This window comes from Taudactylus pleione, unplaced genomic scaffold, assembly GCF_031769625.1.
Source record: "Taudactylus pleione unplaced genomic scaffold, aTauple2 ptg000205l, whole genome shotgun sequence".
Taxonomy (NCBI): Eukaryota; Metazoa; Chordata; class Amphibia; order Anura; family Myobatrachidae; genus Taudactylus; species Taudactylus pleione.
The window spans coordinates 5,489,431-5,508,601 of NW_028284607.1; the positions used below are offsets into that span (position 1 = coordinate 5,489,431).

Genomic DNA, 19,171 nt, shown 5'->3' on the forward strand with positions numbered 1-19,171 from the left:
ATCATTAAAATTGAACATATTATCTAATATAATGATGCAGTGTCTATCCTGAACACACTATAGGACCAACCTAATAGCATTTCATTGTGAATCTTTATCCATCTAGTGTTATATGCTACACCAATTGTATTGATCTGTACAATGCAATGAATCTAACTGAATAGCTCTTGTTTGCCAATTATTTACTCACCTATCTTGTGTTACACGTTATATAATTTGTATTGACAACATAATTAATGAATGTACGTGTAACAAATTAGGTGTGCTCATGCAACACTTTCTTTGAAAACTGTATTTTATATAATAAATGGACTATCCATCGTGATAGCCCTACATTTATGGTTACTGCTCTGACCAGGTGCTGCTGCAACCCATTGTTATTATACCTACAGCCATACATCACATGATTGCCCAATCTCGTCTGATCTTGGCAGCTAACCAGTGATAGGCCTGGCTAGTACTTGGATGGGAGACCTCCTGGGAATACCAGGTGCTGTAGGTCAAAAGAGGCTGATTGGGATTAGACACGCACAGGTAGAGCAGCAAAACCTAATATGTGTTTAACTATACTTGTTCAACAATTAATACTTTTTCAATCATATACCCAGTGATATAGAGATTTAACCAAATATTTTGCCGTTTTATTATCACAGCAGATGATTATTATTATATCATCTGTATACTGTGGATAGGATGTATGGTGCCCTATTATTTTATTGACAAATATTAAAAGTTATATTTTATTAACATACTTTATAATTCATAAGAGTGCCCCAGTGACTAGCTCTACTTTTTCTCTTTGGCTTTGTACATGCTTTTCAAATTCCCAAACAACTCTCTTAGTGGCATATGTATCAATTTTCGGGTCTCAGACCAGATAGTTGTAATTTGTATTCGCTGCTATATTCGCAGCAATAAGAAATGATATACCGCCCAAATGTATTAATATTCACAAGCAGGGATAGGGGCTCCGAAAGGAGCCCATCCCTGCAATGTGTTTGGTGTGAAGTGACCGTATTAGCAGTCTCTTCACTCCACTATCAGGACTCCTACACATGCGAGGTTTACTGACCACACATGTGCGGCGACAAATCTACCGTTCATTTTTGTGATATGTAGCCCATAGTCTACAACAGTATAATGCCATCTTCAGATATCAGAGCTATCTGCACCAGTCCGTCCATGGTACATTCAGGGGATACTTAATATTTGCGGGGGGAAGCAATCGGGAAGCCGACTGCCTATATACTGGCAGCCGGCTTCCCGACTGTCTTATCCCGGCAAGGGTGAAATGCCGGGCGTCTGGATGTAGACGCCCGCATTTCCCCGACGCCGGGAGAACGGCGCCCGGCATCACGATCGTAGTGATGCCGGGTGCTGCGAGCGGACTGCCGCGGGGGGAGGGTTAGGTTTAGGGCTCCCGGGGGGGACTTAGGGTTAGGCACCCCCCCGGGAGGGTTAGGGTTAGGCTAGGGGGAGGAAGGGTTAGGGTTAGGCACCCTCCCGGGGGACTTAGGTTTAGGCAGCGGGGAAGGGGGTGGTTAGGGTTAGGCACGGGGGGGAAGTTAGGGTTAGGCACCCCTAAGAAGGGTTAGGGTTAGGGGGGTTAGGTTAGGTTAGTGGATACTTACCTATCCACAATCGGGATTTCCAGCGCTGTCGGGCTTCCGCTGCGTCACACTCTGCTCCTGTCGGGCTGCCGCTGACGGGAATCGAACCATTCCATTTGCGGGTATCCCGACAAAACAGGGGACTATCTGCAATGGGTGCAGGGTGTGCAGTACATGTAGGGTGTGCGGTATGGGACCCCCTGGTCCAAGGGAGATCACACTGCACATTATACATACATTTATTCAATACATACCTCTTCGGAGTCCTACTTCTGCGGTAGCAGCGCTGTGCAAATCACCAGTAAAATGGCGCAGGTGCCATTTTCCCAGCGTTTTGCGCATGCACAGTAAGGAAATCACCAGGAAAATGTCTGTCGCGCTATTTCCCCTGTGACCTGCGCAGATGCAGTAGACTCTGGCAAAGCGCTAGAGCCTACTCTAGTGCCCGGAGTCTCCTGTGCTCAGTGTGCTGCTGGGTAGAGAGGAGGGGGCCCCGGATGGAGACTGCACACAATCCCCCTCCTCTCTTAATACACCTCTGCCCCAAAGCAGGTGTTTTCTTGGAAAATTCTGCAAATATTATTTTATAAATAAGCTCCTTAACCTCCCTAAGCTATTTTACTTAATTAGCATTCCTCTACAAAGTTCACACAAAACTTACATGTATTATGTTTCTATATCGCCCTAAGAAATATGGTAGTGCTATGTATGTAAATGTTAATAATAAGCTAATAAGTCTAATTTTAGCAATTTAAGTACTTTGCTATAATTAGACTTATTATCTTATTGTTAGCATTTATATACTTAGCACTACCATATTTCCTAGGGCTATATAAAAAAATAGAATACATGTAAGTTATGGGTGGACTTTGTAGAGGAATGCTTGCTAATTAAGTAAAATAGCCATATAATGCAGAGAGCATCAGTGACTGCCATATAATACAGAGAACATTACAGTCACCGCCAAATAATATAGAGAGGACCAGAGAGCACCATAGCGACCACCACATAATACAGACAGCATCAGTCAGGATGACGCTAGGCTTTCTGTCACCAGGGACAAAGACTCAGGTTGCCCCCCCCCATCAGTGACCAACATGTAATACAGAGATTAGTTAGTTATCATCATATAATGCAGAATAGTTGAGAATGACCTCCGTACAGTAGAGAGAGTAGTTAAAACCATATATAATACAGGAAATAACACAGTGACCCCCATATAATACAGTGCATCAGTGACTGCCATAAAATACAGAGAAGTTGTGAGTGACCTTCATGCAGTAAAGAAAGTAGTAATTACCAAATACTACAAAGTATTTTTGATTGCCTTTATCATTCCCTCATCAATAATTAACCCCTCCACAAAGTCTATTACGTACTTCAACATCATTGTAACAACTCCATTCATTATGCCTCGGGTATTTTTGAGGGGCATGGCCTAATTGCAGTAGGCATCCCCATGCATCCATAAAACAACCCAAAAACAGCTTTTGCTGCGCCGCTACAGGGGGCGCCGTGTACGCCTCATGCAGGGGCAAATCTGGGAGGGAGGGGCACAGTCAGTGTGATTTCTCCCCTCCTTTCCCCCCGCACTGCCAGAGGTGACTGCTGCTGCTGATCTGCTCTGCAGCAGCCTCTCTGGTCACACTGCAGCCCAGCACACAACAACATGTGCTGGCCTGATGAGTGACACTGCTGGCCGCTGACTGGTTAGGGAGAGGAGAGGGCGGGCAGCGGACCCGGACCCCTCCATCAAGCCAAGGCCTAGGTAATTAGTACCCGCTCCCCCCCCTTTGGGGCCCCTGATTATAATTTAGAATTAACCCCTTTACAATGTTTACCTTCATAATCCCTATTAATTAGCCCCATTATCAAATAATTTTATTCATGTGAATTTACCCCCTAATTACTTCCCTCATAGTCTCATAAATAAATAAGCCATTATCTTAACCCCAATAAAGCATTAACCCCTTACCCCTTATTCTTAATATTATCCACCACAAGTATACCCAGTCTTCCCTATACTTTAATGTACCTGTTGGTGATTTCTGTTTCTCTTTCTCCAGCTACAGCAGCAGTAAGGAAGCAGCAGCCAGACAGGCCCCGCTGAGGCTGTGAGGAAGGAGGTGGGTGCGGCCATGTTACTAGAAAAGTGAACAGCGGTATTTGAGGCTTCTTAAAGACAATTTTAAAAGAAATTGAAACAGTAAAAATGCTGAAATGGTGTTAGAAAAACTCGGTATACACTATTCTATACCCATGATGTATAGAGCTGTGTGCAAAAATAACTCATTTAAAATCTAATAGATTAATGCGATAAATCATACCTCACAATGTTAGTGATTCAGATGGGACTGTCTCGGTGTTGGACCATAGGGATAGCGCCTTTATACAGACTCCCATAAAGTTGGGTTTTATGAGTGGGGACTTCACTATGTGGGTGGGGTATTTTAAGTGAGGGGAGTCAAGGGCAGACTTACACTTTTTAAACACATGGAGTGCGCACATTGTTACATGGTCACACCCCTTTCTGTGTTAGCACATATAGCTTGTTCTGATTACCTTCAACAATGGAAGGTAGAATGATTTTGACTTGTGCATGTTTATTATGTACATAAAGTCTTCAATAAATAATTTAAAAAATGTAAGGGCACGATTCTATTCAGCGCGATGTTAATAGCTCCGGGAGTGAGCTCACGGAGCTATTCAATACACCGCGCTGCCAAGTCCGACTAATGATTTCTTCTCTCATCCCTCCGGGGATGAGAGAAGAAATCCGACAAAAGTCCCGGCGCGAGGCTGTTTTCTGCCCTTCGCGCCTGGAAAACAGCCTCGCGCGGGAAGTTAGGTCGAGGAATGCCCGTTATCGCGCCTAAACACCCTGTTTAAGGTGTGATAACGAGCCTTCCCCGACCTAACATCGCGATGAATTGAATAGCTCCGGGAGCTATCTCCCGGCGCTATTTACATCGCGCTGAATAGAATCGTGCCCTAAGTATATTTAATAAATGAATAATATCATTTTAGTTAGGTATTTTTGAAGGCACAATGGACAATATAATTATATCTTCTTTGCTATTTATAAAACAGTTAAATATGACAGATTTGTGTTATTTGACCAAATTTAAATAAAAAAAACATGAGAGTTTGGAGTAAAACTGATTCTCGTGTATGCAAAAGTCAGTCTGTAAGTGGCATGAAGTTAACACAACCAAGGCCTGATTATGGGTTCCGGACACCCTAGGCGAATACACTTGTAGGGCCCCCTATAATGTGCTAAACGCAGAGCACAGTGGGTATGCATGCTCAGGACATCACCATTGGCATGTTTGATTTTGGCATCTAATGATATTTGTGGAGTGTGAGGTAGATTTTGGCTCCTGGGAATGTGAGGGAGGCTCTAAAGATAATCACATGCAGCTCTTCAGGCTGCCCAGATTGTGCTGTAGTACAATGTGCATATAGTTAAGATTTTACCAGGAAGTTATATGATTACATAGGCACAGCCCGGTAGTCACTTTAAAACTTCCCCACCACCACCTCAGAATGGCTGGATAATTAACAAGCTTCTTTCTTTAAGCTGTGCTGCCACTACCAATGTATTCCCTGCTGCCAATTGCATGGAGCCCCTGGCTCCCTAGACTGCATCCTAATCAGCCTAATGGTTGATAAAGCACTGAATACAACCTCTGCAGGGTACTAATTTGATCTATTTCTGTACATTATAAATTATTATTAGTGTCTATTTGCTGAATCTAACAGGTTTTTCTTTAAAAAAAAAAAAAGAAGTGGACTTGGCATGTGTGAAAGATTAGGCACTCTCTCAGACAGCACTTAGTGACACCTCCTCTGACACAAGCCACAGCTCTCCGTCACTTCTTGCAGATAGCTAATAGTATGACTATATCTATTCCCACAATTCCTGGCAGAACTCTCCTGGCTGAGAAATATTCTTCGTCTTGTGTGCACTGTATGTTCGAGATCTGCCCAATGGTTTTCAATAATATTCCAGTCTAGGGAATGAGGCCATTCTGAAACCTTACTGTTCCATTGCTATAAATACTTAGTGGATGATGCTGAGGTACGTTTGTTTTGGATCGATGTCTTGCTGAAATATCCAACCTTAGCCTGTAACATGACAGAGCTGATTGATAAATATTTCCTTTAATATCTGTAGCGTATTTTTTTAGTTTGTTTGTTTTGCCAAGACCTTGGGATTCTACATGGAAGAGGACCTTGGGATACTACATGGAAGAGGACCTTGGGATGCTACATGGAAGAGGAACTTGGGATGCTACATGGAAGAGGACCTTGGGATGCTACATGGAAGATGACCTTGGGATGTTACATGGAAGATGACCTTGGGATGCTACATGGAAGAGGACCTTGGGTTGCTACATGGAAGAGGACCTGGAATGCTACATGGATGAGGACCTTGGGTTGCTACATGGAAGAGGACCTTGGGATGCTACATGGAAGAGGACCTTGGGATGCTACATGAAGATGACCTTGGGTTGCTACATGGAAGAGGACCTTGGGATGCTACATGGAAGAGGACCTTGGGATGCTACATGGAAGAGGACCTTGGGATGCTACATGGAAGAGAACCTTGGGATGCTACATGGAAGATGACCTTGGGATGCTGCATGGAAGATGACCTTGGGTTGCTACATGGAAGAGGACCTTGGGATGCTACATGGAAGAGGACCTTAGGATGCTCATGGAAGAGGACTTTGGGATGCTACATGGAAGAGGACTCGATTCCTTGGATTTGTGAGTAAAATAGTGGTGAATGAGGGGTGTTGGGTCGTATTTATGTAATAAAATATTTAAAAAATTGGTGGATCATATATTTTGTTTAATATTTTCTTACAGGTGGACTATAGGTTGCAGCAGGCCTTTGATGCCCAGCATGCTGACACTTTTGATTCTCCAAGTGCCATCATGCCCTGGCAGCCTTGCTGGGACCAGTAGTCCACCTGTAAAGAACCAGATTAAAAATTATACTCTATTACCTCTGCAACAAAAGCTCCATGGGTGTGGAGAAGAGCTTTCCAGGGCTGGCTGTCCTTAGGGTGGAGGGACCATATTTTTTGGGTGGTCCCACTTCCCTAGATATTCCAGCCCTGGGCTGACCAGTCTGGGGCAGGTTGACATTAGGGTAGGGGGACCCCATGCTGCGCATCTCCCAGCTATAGTGTTACCAGCCTAGTGCTGGTTAATTGGATATAGGGGAACCCCACACCTTTAACCCAACCCCCCCCCCCCATTTATCAATCTCAGCCTAGCTTAAGAGGCCTGGGGCAGATTACCGCATCATGATTAATTTTCTTACATTTTAGACGTTTTTACATTAGAGCCTGCACAGATCCTTTTGATGAGTGCAGTGCTTGCTGCAAACTTACTTGTCAGAGGTAGTTCTAAACTCCCAAACCACCACTTAGTAAATTTTCCCCAGTGTCTTAACATGAGGTGGGTATATATTTATATGCATTGTTACAAGGCTCCTACTGTTTATGTTATGTATACATTTTTATTATGGGAGGTTTATTTTCCTGACCCTTTATGTTATGTTAAATTAAATAAATGGGTTTGCTACAAAAAAAAGTTAGTTTTTTGACTCCTTCATCTAGATCCTATATTATAGTATATACCATCTATAGTGTCAGTTATTGATACTGTATTACACATTCTATCCAGTATATAAGGAGACCAATGTGAGCATACAGTATATGTTCATGGCTGGTGCTAACCTCTTCTGACCCTCCCACAGACTCCCGTACTTGTTCCATGGCTCTGCTGAACAGGGAACTTAGATTGTGGAATGGTGCCCACATCCGAAAAAAAAAATATTCAGCTCAGACGGGCTGACCCTATTGCCATATCCATCTACTGTGATCGCTGGCCCTGTATATGTCTGAAATATTACATAAGCTGCACTGTGTATGAGGTAGACTATAGCTTGTTAAGTACTAATTATGCCCATACCTGCCTACCCCCTCGCATTCCACGGGAGCCTCCCACTTTAAGGTGTGAGCTCCTGCTGCCCCGGAAAGTACACAGAACCTCCAGTTTCCCCACTGTCCCATTGAAAATATGGACTGCGCATGCACGTGTCCGGATGTAGCAAGGGCGGGGCCCGGGCTCCAGGACGTAGTTAATACTATAGGCCAGCCTCTGCTTGGTTGTGGGTAGCAGTGGCCAGGGGTGTAGGGAGGGTGGTTCCACTGGAGCGCAAGCTCCAGGCGCCGAAGATGTCTAACCAGCAGCTGTCTAAGCTGACAGCCATGTCGTGTGCCAGCACTGAACTGTGAACATGGCCTCCGATCTCTTGAGAGGCCAGCGTTCCCAGTGATGCAGTGTGCGGGTGACATCATGACATCAACCGCACACTGAGGAGCCTGCGCAGCCGCACCTGCTGGGGCAAGTTAGATCCAGTCATGGCGGCAGCGGCAACGACAGCCCGGACGATGGCCACGATGGATCAGGTAAGTACTGGATGGAAGGGGAGGGTGGGGGCACTACTTTAAGGGGCACTACTACTGGGGGCACTGCATATGGGCACCTATACAGGGGGCAATGCATATTGGCACCACTATTTGAGGCACTGCATATGGGCACCACTACAGGGGGCACTGCAGATGGGAACCACTACAGGGGGCACTGCTACAGTGGGCATTGCATAAAGGGCACTACTACAGGGGGCATTGCAAGAGGGGCATGACTACTGGGGACACAACTACAGGGGGACTACTACGGGGGCACTAACTTGATACACGCAGTTTACAGGTTATAAACTATGTTCCCATTAATCTGGTTCTACACAGACATAGAAACTGTGCAACCTAAGGAGGGTTGGTGAAGTAGATATTTCAGGGTGGCATGTAATGGGCATTACTGTGTGGCATAATGTGCTATTAGGGGTATTACTTAGTGTGGCATAATGTGTTATAAAGGGCATTACTGTGTGCCATTATGTTATAAGGGGCATAAAGTGTAAGGGGCATTACTATGTGGCATAATGTATTGTTAGGGGCATTATGGTGTGGCTTAATGTGTTCTATAGGGGCATTACGGTGTGGCATAATGTGTTATAGGGGTATTAAGTTGTGGCATAATTTGTTATAAGGGGCATTACTTAGTGTGTCATAATGTGAAAGGGACATTACTGTATCTTGAAACCACACACCTTAAACGTCGTCTATGGGTGTGTTTGTTTTTTTGGCGGGGGGCAACCAAAACTTTTTGGGCAGGGGGGAGCAAAATTTATAGTTACGCCACTGCTCTTCTTATCCGCTACCCTGCTGCTGTGGCCAGAGTACAGTGTGGTAAGTGTGTTTATTTAATTTCCATTCTAATTACATTTATATATGTGCGACCGGAAGTGCGGCTGCTGGACGGAGACCGGGTGGACATGGTCACCGAGGGGGGTAAGTGTCTTGTTTTTATCTATTTATATGCTGTTCACATGCACTTTTCACATGTTGTCTTGAGGAAGGGGTACATCACCACGAAACGTTGACCACTTAATAAATTCCCTCTGGAGAGGGTTTTGTTTACATCAGCCTCCGAGTGCCGCGCCTGATACGGTTTACATATTGATTTGGGGGTGCTGTCCTCCTGGGAGGGCACCGGTGCAAGTTTTGGGCTTTTAGCCCACTGACACTGTGTGGAGGAGTGCCGGAGCAGTGGATGGTATATATCAGCCACTACCTGTATGCACAGGATGTGGAATTCAGCCAGCACACCATTTGAAGTAAACAATAATTTTAATGTCCCATTGCAGGGTGAAAAGCCATCACAAGACACTGGTAAGATAGAATAGTACTTAGTGTCAGGTTTCAATGTGTATAGGGGGAGCCAAGCTCTGAACCCCGTCAGTCAGAAGCCCCAACAGCTGTTTCGGATCCTCCTTCCTCAGGGGACTGCTGTGAACTGCCCTTAACAAACACCAGCTAATATACCCAAAATCGTTAACAAAATACAACACACATGAGTACTGAACTCACCAAATATCCGCGTCACCTGGCACACCCGGAACCCGCTCCCAACGGACGCATAGCCCAGACACATCAGCCGCTCAACGCCATGCTAAACACCGGCGGGCGGAACTAATGTGGCCGTGACCATGCTCCGGGGAGGACAACAAGGTTCCTAGTAACCAGAAGTGACGCCGCTCCACTATTCCCATATGAGTAATCATAACCCACTACCAAATACATATAAAACAGGCAGCTATTACGAACAGATCATAGACAACAAAGATTGAAGCTGGGTCTTGTGTGAGGCGCTTAGTTCTGTGTGAAAAATTAGAGGGTGCCATGGCTAACTATATTTATTCCTCGTCATAAGGTTCCTGTCATGAAACCATAGCAACCATCACACATCAGAAACAAACACATGGAGTGGTTGCTAAGCAACCCCTAAACAACATGCAGTATCTTCATTGATGCATAAACATGCATCACTACGACCCAGATTCAAACACTAAAAATTCAATCAGTAAAACTAAACATATAACATAAAAACAAACACCTACACATTTGGATTTCTGTGGATTGATTTAAATTGCGCACCGGAGGCAGCTGTGTTGGTGTTGTGAGTGCCGGCAGACTTTGGATTATTTTTTGTACATTTGTTGTACCCGTTGCATGGCACCCATGTCTTTCGTGTAGACATAGGAACCACCTTTCTTCTGAAACAAGCCAGCTCACTTTAATGCATGTGTGAGGATCTCAGCGTGGCATAATGGAGCATACCAGCCTTCCTAGTGAACAGACAGGATGTCGAGGATTATTTAACCAAGATGCAGGTGCTACATTCAGCTACTCTGCTAGTGACATTGAGCAAATTTTATCCAAAGAAGTCTTAATGCTGAATGATCCAGTGCATAAAGCTGAGGATTTATTTTATCAATTGATGAAATTAAAACGCCGTGAGATTGATTATTCATTGCACGGGATTTCATTATCCGAGTATTATAGGGAGCACAAAATTCCCCGTGGCTTCCGTGTGCATAATGTTCCCACTATTGGGCGGAACAACCCAGAATTTGTACACAAGTGGATCGCCATTTTAAATAAATGTGCGTTCGATTTGATGGTTGCAGTTATTGAGGAGTCCAATCGTGAATTAACCATCACTAAAGAGAAGATTGCTCTCTTTGAAAAATCCCATATGAAAACCTTAAAAGATGAACCTAGCCATGATTGGCTCAGTAAGATGGAGGAACAATGTGATACGTACAAGCGTAACTTAATCAAGTTCAAGAAAAATAAGAAATACACGGTGGATGCTGATTATGATGACAATCGTGTTTACAAATGGCTATCTGGGGGCGCCCCCTCTCGGTTTCAGCAGGAGAGGGTTGTCAGACGTAGACCTTGGCACAAAAAAAATTTTGATAAACGAAGTGGCAGGAACATTTCAAACAGCAATAGTGACAGTGATTTTCAAGTCTCAGAAAGCGACGATTCTAGTAGGTCACAGAGAGGCCCTTTAGGGCAGGCCCCTGTACCCTCAGTGGAAACCAGGTCAGATCAACTACCCGCAGAGGCGGGCAAAATAAGAGGCAGAGGAAGACCTCCCACCAAGAAGAAAATCTAATTTTTAATCTGTCTCAAAGACAACTATCTGCATTGGAGATTCAGGTCTTAAACCGAGGATTAAGTTTTGTTCCTACAAATCGTTTTGATGAGTTTAAGTGGAGGTGTGATTCTCATAAGTTTGCGAGAAAATTGAGGCTCAAGGAGCATTTTCAGCATGAGAATTTAAGTGCTGCTCCTACGATTTTTGAGGTATTTTTGCATCGATCCTCTAGGTCCAATTATGATCCTATTTCCAATAATGCATCTTTGCGGACTTTTGGTCGTCTACTTGATGAGGCAGTCACTAAATTTGTCGCGGCACCTGGTAAGGTTCACCCCAACCTGTCTAACTCAGAGTTGCGGGCACTTAAAAATTTGGAGTCATATGAAGACATTGTCATCAGGCCTGCCGACAAGGGCGGTGCCATCGTGATACAGGATATTGGAACTTACAGGGCTGAGATTGAGTCCCAATTATCAGACACGGCAGTGTACCAAAAACTGTCAAGAGACCCTACCATTGAGTATCAGAGGGAATTGGCAGAGATCTTGACGACAGCTAAGGACCAGTCATTAATTCCTCTGAAAGTGTACAAAGCCCTATTAGTTCAGTATCCTAGGGTTCCTGTATTGTACACCTTACCTAAGGTGCACAAAGACAGCATTAATCCCCCGGGACGGCCGATTATATCGGCGAGAGACTCATTGCTGCAACCGGTGTCTCAGTTGCTGGATTCTATTCTGCAACCACTGGTGGGCAGACAATCTACATTCCTCAAGGATACCTCTATGTTTTTACAAAAACTCGCGGACTTGAAGAATATTCCATCACACACCCTATTATGTTGTTTGGACATATGCAGTCTATATACCTCCATTCCACATGTTGGTGGCATGCTGGCCATGAAAAAGTTTTTGGGTATTAATCTGCATGAATCGTTGTTTGACCATGGTCTATTTTTGAAGCTCTTGGAGCTCACCTTATGTCGTAATTATTTCCTCCATGATGGTGGGTTCTATCTACAGCTACGAGGGTGTGCCATGGGGTCATCTGTGGCACCCTCGTATGCTAATGTTTTTATGTTTGACCTTGAACAGCAGTTGTTTTTCCAGGATGAGGAGGTGTTGAATGATATTCTGTGGTACACCCGGTACATTGATGACATTTTTCTTCTGTGGACTGGGGGTATCGACAGATTTATTCATCTTATGGAGACTATCGATGGGTCTGATTCTCCTATTAAGTTCACGTTTCTGTATCACGAAAGTGAGGTGCATTTTTTAGATGTTACGGTTAAGTTCATTAATGGGGCTTTTCAAACAGATGTCTTTCATAAACCAACAGATAGAAACACTTTTCTATTAGCCTCTAGCCATCACCCAGAACCCCTGAAACAGGGTCTACCTTTGTCCCAGATGATGAGGATAGCTCGCATCACGAGTGATTCGAGTAAGGTTGCTGGGGAGTTGGATGTACTTATTGACAAGTTCATTAATAGAGGTTATAATCCCCAAACTTTAAGAGAACAAAAAATCAAAGTAATGCTTATGTCACGCAATGATCTATTGTGTCCCAAGGCTAGGGACTCATCTAAAATAATACCTTGGACTAGTGATTTTTCTACTGCCAGTCCTATCATTAGGAGAGCCACGCAGGCGTTATGGCCAGTGGTCTCATCGGATAGGGATCTTCCTATCTTCAGAAATAGTAGACCCATAGCTGCACTGCGACGAGGTAGAAATTTGAGAGATAGACTTGTTAAAACAGACATCACGGGTAAAGCTGTCCCTGTGACAGTGAATACACAGAGAAAACAGCCAGGATGTTACAGGTGCAGTAATTGCACAACATGTTCTTTTTTGCATACATGTCAATCTTTCAAACACCCACATACGAACAAAATTTTTGACATAAGATATGTGTTGACTTGTTCTACTGATCATGTTGTATACATTGTTATCTGTCCATGCAAGCTATATTACGTGGGGCAGACTACACGTAAATTCTCAGAGCGTATGGCAGCGCATAGGTCCGCTATCAGGCTGTCATTACAAGGGAGGCTTATTGATCAGCCAGTTGCTCGACACTTCAAAGAGGTCGGGCACACGCTGGCATCACTTAGATACTTTATGATTGACCATGTGCCCGTCACTCTGAGACGGGGTGATAGGGCTAAGCAGTTACTTATCAAGGAATCCAAGTGGATTTTAAGACTTAATACCATTGCCCCACATGGCTTAAATGAAAAAATTAATTGGAATAGCCTCCTATGATTGATTTGGTATTGTGATGGTGATCTTTTTTTTCACTTTGTATTGCTATGTTTGCGATTGGGATTCTGGAGTGTGGGATCATGGATTGTGGGGGTCCTAACGGGGTATGTGCTTATTTGCTCGGTTTTTATGATGTTTGTCATTTTATGTTTATGTAATGTTGTTGGGCTTGTGATGTACATACACCAATCGGTGGATGTCTTGCTGTGTCTTTAGGTGCCACTGCTGGGGGGCGGGGCCGGTTCACGACTGTGGAACGCAGGCTCTCTGGTCTGTGGAACGCACTCTGCGGTCCCCATGACGATGTCGGCTGTAGTTTCCGGAAGTGTGACGGTCACGTGCTTCCGGCGGATGGTTCCTGACGGACGGCTGGAGGCGCGCGCCGGTTGATGGTAAGGTACATATGGGGGGTTATGTGGTTATTTTATGTGTTTTGTTTGTATTGTGGTCCTGAAGACGGGGCTTCGGCCCAGAAACGGCTGTAGACCGTATTTAATACATTTCTATATTTGCATTTTCAATTACTCTGAGTGCCAATTTCTTTTGGATTTCTATATATATATATATATATATATATATACATACACACACACACACGCACAGGGGGCTGTAGGCTGGAGTGACAGGGAGCTGATGACTGGAGTGACGTGCAGTGGCGGGCTGGGCCGGGGGGCAGGATGCCATGTGCCCCCCGGGCCACAGCGCCATGCGGGCCGTGGGCAGTCTGTGTCACTGTGACACAGACTGCACCGCGTGTGTAGCGCTGACCGGACGGAGTTCGGTCAGCGCTACACAAGTGACAAACACACAGCCGCCGGCACCGGCAGCTGGGTGTTTGTTTTGATCAGCAGCCAATGAGAATCTGTCAGACTCTCATTAGCTGCTGCTGCGCCTACTGCAGGAGCCGCTCCATCTTCCGTCTCCCGTAGTGGGCAATGGGAGAGGCGTCATGACGTCATATGACGTTTCTCCCATAATGCAGAGCGGCCCGGCCCGGGAAGGACAGACGGAGGAGCGGATGGCGATGGCGGGAGCGGGGATTCAGGTAAGTGTTTTTTTGGGTTTTTTTTACTACGTGTGTCTACTGGGGGGGGCTGGCACTACAAGGGGGAGACCACTACTGGGGGCACCACAATGGGGCAACCACTACTGGAGGCACTGCAAGGAGGGGACTACTACTAATGGGGGCAATACAAGGGGGGGACTACTACTACTGCGGGCACTACAAGGGGGGACTACTGGGGGCACTACATAGGGGGAACCACTACTGGGGGCACTACAAGAGGGAGGGACTACTACTGGGGGCACTACAAAGGGGGAACCACTACTGGGGGCACTACAAGAGGGAGGGACTACTACTGGGGGCACTACAAGAGGGAGACCACTGCTGGGGGTACTACAAGGGGGAGATCACTACTGGGGGCACTACAGGGGGGGCACTACAAGGGGGGACCACTACTGGGGATTATAACTGGGGGCACTTCAAGGGGGGGACTACTACTGGGGGCACTACAAGGGGGGGCTACTACTGGGGCACTACAAGGGGGGGACTACCACTACTATGGGCACTACAAGGGGAGGGGACAACTACAAGGGGTACTGCATAGGGGGAGGGGACTACTACTAGGGGCACTACATAGGGGGGAGGGGACTACCACTGGGGGCACTGCATCGAGGGACCACTGCTTGGGGCTCTATAAAAAGGGCAATACTGGGGGTACTGCATAAGGGTGAGACTACAACTGGGGCCACTATTTAAGGGGCACTGCATAAGGGTTACCACTAGTGGGGGCACTGCATGGGGTGTGGACTGCTACTGGGGGCACTATATAAGGAGCACTGCATAGAGGGTACCACTATTGGGGGGACTATATGAGGGGCTTACTACTGGGGGCACAAGGGGCACTGCACAGGGGGGACCACTACTGGGGGCACTGTATAAGTGGCACTGCATAGGAGGGATCACTACTGGAGGCCTGCATAAGGGGGTCCTCTCCTGGGGCACAGGGGGGCACTGCATATGGGAACCACGATGGGGCTGTCCCTAATCTTTATTTTTACTTTACATTAATCCCATATGGACCCGCCTCCTCCCTGGAACACTTGAGGGGGGGGGCGCCGTAGCACGCATGTTCTTCGGGCACCCTGGCTACACGCTACTCCTCTGCCAGGGCCGCCTGCATGCATTTGCCCCCCAGGCTAAAAGTTGCCAGCCAGCCCCTGGTGATGTGGAAGGAGGCTGGAAAGCTGGGGCAGGAGGATGGAGAGACAGGGGGAAGAAGGAGGAATATATTTGGCCCTCCATTTCCCACTTTGATGCAGCCCCTAATCTTTATTTTTACTTCTCCTTACTTTAATCCCACATGGACACGCCTCCTCCCTGGAACACTTGAGGGGGGGGGGGTGGACCCGCCCTTTTGGGCAGAGATGGTAACGCCCCCTCGTCAGCAAGCGGCGCATTCTACAACAATCTTGTCTCCCTGCAACCACTTTCCAGAACTAGGCATGTATAATTATGCCCTCTTTATGGGCTGGCCACATTTGCAATAAAATCAGGAATTTAAAACCCCGTTCGAAATCCTGCATTGGCGTTTATAGCTATACATTTTTATTAATTAATGTTATATTTGCAGTTTTTCACAATAAGTGAATAGCAACACTTTTCCAATCTCTAGATGCTGCAGCTTAAAAGTGAGTCTGTCACTTTCTCTGTGTAATACTGCTTCACCTGCAAATTATGTATAAATGTCCCTATTGAAAGCTCAGGACAAACCGTCCTGGATTATGTTTTTACTGTACTTTATTATTACTGAATTACCAAGATCGCAGAAGGCCTATTTGTGATGGGGGAGTGGGCACAGCATGCTGAGGGCAGGAACACATCTTAGTGGGTATGATTTTTATAAAAGTACTTCCAACAAAATGGAACAAATGTACTAATAGTGGGACAGTCCTCAAAAAGCGTGGCTGTCCATGCAGAAATCAGGATGGTTGGGAGCTATGCTTACTGTACTTTACTATTTACACGTCTGCATTTTGCTGTTGCTTCATTTTATACAACAGTAAAATTCAAGTTGATCTCCAGGTAGTTGCCCCGAAAAAATACTGTTGGATTTTAATTTAAGTGTCTGTGGTGTCCAAGGAGCTCACAATTGCCCTTTCTGACCTCTTAGTCATTAAATTTGACATGCCATGGCACATGATTAATCTGCAGGCTTGGCATGTGGTATCTTCCTTTGCAACATCGGCTGGATCTCTACCCAGCCTGCAGGGTCTGGAATCCACATGCCCAGAAATATTTCTGCATCCTGCTGAGGCTTGTCCTGGCCGAGCTTCAGACTAGGGCGTAAAGTCAAAGTTTATGACACTTGTAACCCTTTCCCAGCTACAGGCGCACAGAATGGACAATACCCATACAAAAGAAGAAGTTCTAACTTGTAATGATAGGTTGAGGATGAATGAGGGTTAGAGAGCTGTCACATCCAGTTCACAGTAGGATACAATGTGTTGATAGAGGTATGGAACTCATATAATACTGTCATTTAGAAGACATTTTAAAAATTAGATTAAAGAAAAGATCTGTATGAAAAAAAATTGAAAGTTCATTCTCTTAACCTTTTTATTGCAAATAGGGTGATTAAATTAAATCTATCTTGAACTCTGTTCTTGCTGTTTTGGGAAAGTGTATACTAGTGATGCGCAACCGAGGGTCCTGGGGCAGCATGTGCCCCCCTCGAGCTTTTACCTGCAGCACCAATCTCATTCTCATTGTTATATCTTGTAACACTTGTTTTACAGAGAGTAAGGGTAAATATGTTGCCTATAATTGATGCATGGACACATCCATATGTGACTATGCAACAATATTAACTGACTATTGGCATTTAAAGTAAAAAAATAAATAAATAAATATATATATATATATATATATATATATATGTTGTGAAGGACAGTGCTGTAAGACCAATGCCGTAACAGGGCTCTATGCCGGGCCGGATTATAGGCGGGGAAAACAAGCTGTCGCCCAGGGGCCCCCACACATTTTGGCCCCCACATTGCCGCAAACATTCAGGGTCACTTTGGACACTCTGTGGCAGTAAACAGCAGTGACAGCACAGTAGGGATGGCCATCGACCATCAATGATTCAAGAGCATCGATGGTTTATGGCCGATGTCAAATACTTTTAACATCGATGGAAGAGAGCCAATGGTACTCTGCCATTGATGGACGAGTGGAAGCCGATTTTTTTATTGTGGATGGGTGGGAGCTTAGTCCCCCCCCGGTGCAGGCTAAGCTCCATCCCTGTTTTTAATTGGCCAGCGGCCCGCCATTCCCCACTGCAGTGGTGGCCATAGAGGGTTGCAACCATCACCACAGATGGTTTTTATGCCATCAATGGTAACCACTGATGGACCAATCAATGGACACCCCTCCAATGGCCATCCCTACAGCACAGTCACTGATGGTCCGTGACTGACGATGGAAACCCCGGTCCCTTGCTGATATAATGCCACGATTTGTGAGTGTATGGGTAGGGGGTGGCCGCCCCCATCAGAAGCCTGATCATCCACAGCAGGTAGTGTGTGACTGTGTATGCACTCTCTGGGCCTGATTCAGAGCCGCTCGTAAGCGGCCGCTCGTTCGCTCCGAGCGATGTTCGCACAACTGCGCATGCATATGGGTTGTAATACGCATGCGCGAACCATTCATTGCGGTCTGAAATTGTGTGCTCGCAAAATAGCGAATGCCTGCTAATTTGAGTGACAGAATGAGGCGTTTGTGGGTGGTAACAGGGGAAGGTGCTTGAAAACGGGGAGTGGAGATCCGAACGCAGGCGTGCCAAAAGGTCAAAACGGGCGTTTTAAGGGTGTGCATAATTAACAAAGCAACGTCATCGACCACGTCACTTGGTTGTTTCTTAGCCTGAACTGTTCGCGTGATTGCAGTAGGAAAATCCAACCACAAGCACTGCGAGCAGTTCAGATGCCTTTCGATGTACTCGATTAATCAAATAAATAGCGGAGATGACGTATGATGCGAGCGGCCAGGGGGCGTCTTTACAAAATCGTGAGCGTATATTTCGTTCGCTCGCTCAGACATTGAGGCGTCAACAGAACGCAAAGAGCGAGCGCTCAATTTAAATAGCCGGCCCCTTTTTCTGAACGAGCGAGCGCAAATAGCGTCTGGCTCTGAATCATGCCCTCTGTCTCTTCCCTCTCTCCCTCTCAACCCTCTGTCTCCCTTCCTCTCTCTCTCACTCCCTCTCTCTCTTTCTCCCTTCCCTTCCATTCTTTCTCCCTCCCTTTCTCTCTCTCCCTCCCTCTCTCCTCCACCCCCTCTTTCCCTCTCCCTCTCCTCCACTCTTCCCTGTTTATCCATCACCCACCCTCTCTCTCTCTCCCTCTATTTTGCTCTCCCACCCCCTCTCTCTATCTCCCTTCCTCCCTCTCTCCCTTCCCCTCTCTCTCTCTGCCTCCTCCTTCCTCTCCCTCTCTCTCTCTCCCTTTCTCTCCCCCCTCCTTTTTTCTTTCTCTCTCTAACCCCCCACTCAAAATCCTGCATTGCCCATGGCATAGTAGTGACTGTGGGGCGTCGTGGCATTTTTATTGATAGGGCCCACACAACTTAGTTTCCCTGGGGCCCCCACAAGCCTTAATCCACCCCTGGTTCTATGCCTCCTTGTGCTGCCCCTTCCCCGT

General features: G+C 45.9%; 1 pseudogene; it reads left to right on the forward strand.

The window, feature by feature from the left end:
* Positions 1 to 384: 384 nt before the first annotated feature.
* Positions 385 to 502, forward strand: LOC148517998 (5S ribosomal RNA; annotated as a pseudogene).
* The last annotated feature ends 18,669 nt before the right edge of the window (positions 503 to 19,171 follow it).